Below are 2,061 nucleotides of genomic sequence, written 5' to 3' on the forward strand. Positions count from 1 at the left end.
TTTCAAAATGTAGTTTTTCATTAAGGGCATAATAGACAAGTTGACACTAAATTCAAATAAGTGAATATTTTTCAACTTATACCTTTAAAATTGGACATTCTTAAAAATGCCCCTTATTTTTTTCATTATCCCTGAATCATGAACAATTTTTATTAGTTGTTGATAATGATACATGACCTTTGTCTGTTCTCATACTATACTGAAATTTCTGAGCACTTGAACACATGCATGTTAGAAAAAGAGAAACAAGGAGGGATAGGAATTTGAATAATGTTACCTAACACCAATCATGCTTATCAGCATTGTCGGTGACCTTGAATGTCCACCTACACTTGTCCAACGAATTAAGATATATCTTTCATTTCATTTGGACAAAATATAAATAGATCCTCCCTGCCACCTAAATTGGGTGTTAAGCACCACTAGTGTTACGTAACATTATTGAGAGAATTTTGGTAAATCTAGCATTAAGTGTAACAGCGGGGGGTTTTCCAAAAGCAACAAGAGCATTTTAAATTTTTTTTTCATTTAATATAAAAATATGTTATTTAGTGAAACTTCAAAACTGGAAGAACTTGTATAAAATAGGTCGTTTTAAACTCCGTTAAAGTGTTCCTTATATTCACATACAGTAAATAAATAAGAACTAAAAAACTCAATCTAGAATAATATTATTCAATGCTATGGAGATTGAATAAAATTTCAATGCAATTCTTTTTTCTTTTCATTTCTAGGAATATCTCAATTAGTGCACAACATACCACAAAGTGTGTAGGAAAACTGAAAAGGTGGGCACATATTTTATCATTCATAAGGTTTTAATTTTCTCTGATCTTTTGTTGGTTTATAGATTTTACTTGCCTTTCTTAAAACGGATGCATCAATCTATTTTAATATCCTATTGACCTTTAGTCTAGATAATAATTGTTTTATAACGAATTTATGTATGAAAGTGGGAAATACAACACATGAATTTCAAGCTAAACTAAAATTTATCGCTAGCTTTGATAGGCATTTTTAGGGGCCCTTAATCTTTTTGGGACAAATACAAATGGTGGTGCTAGTGCTGTGTTGATAGTGAAGTCAATGGGCCGAGTTGAGCCGACTTGCGCTCGTGGCTCGGCTCGTTAATTTTGGGTGAACTCGACTTGGCCCACGAGCTCGTCTTTTTTTTTTTTTTAAAACACAGAAAAACAAAAATAATGTAATGAAGATACTTTTTAAAAAAAAAATAAAAAGTGTTAAAAATATAAATAATTTAATGAAGACACTTTTTTTTATTTCTATCATATTGTAATTTTTTTATAAAGTATAAAATATGTATGTAATGAAGACGAATTATTTTTTGAAATACATTTACAAAAAATACATTTTTTCGATTTCTTTTTAAAGTAGATAAAATGTAAACTCTCCTCCTTTATTCGGGCTTGAGATCGGCTACATCAATTTTAAGTAGGCAGAGTTAAAAATTGTATACAAACAACTTGTTGTAACGTATATAATTTTTTAAAGAAAATTAAATTTAACGATTAAAAAATAAGAAAATTTTGATTAATATAATTAAATCAAATATCACTTACGTGACGACATGCAATTTCAACGTATTTATTTTGTAGTCGAAAATGAGTATTCTGTCAATCCTTCACGCACATTAACACTTCCAACACATCTTCTTTCAGTTGGCTCCTGACATCGGTCAAAACTGTTTTACCTGCACTAAAAGCAGACTCCAAAGCAACAGTGCTTACCGGAGGTGGCAGCAAATCTTTCGCAATTGCAGAAACAATTGGCCAACGTCTTTCATACTTTCGCCAGAATTCAATTATTTCTTCTGAACTTTTTTTAATTGTTCTATCTGTTGTCATATTATAATTGAAGTAACAATTAATTCGGCAGAGATCAGATTTTGAGTTGCGACTGATATTTGATGAGATGCAAATGTAGACGACATGACACTAGATGAGCACATTGCAGTTGTATCATATCTAAATGTATTAATGCCTTGAAATAAATTCATTGTTTCGGCATCATCTTCTTCAATTTCAGCCGAAATAGTAGGTG

The sequence above is a fragment of the Olea europaea genome, unplaced genomic scaffold (genome assembly GCF_002742605.1).
Source record: "Olea europaea var. sylvestris unplaced genomic scaffold, O_europaea_v1 scaffold5530, whole genome shotgun sequence".
NCBI classification, from domain to species: domain Eukaryota; kingdom Viridiplantae; phylum Streptophyta; class Magnoliopsida; order Lamiales; family Oleaceae; genus Olea; species Olea europaea.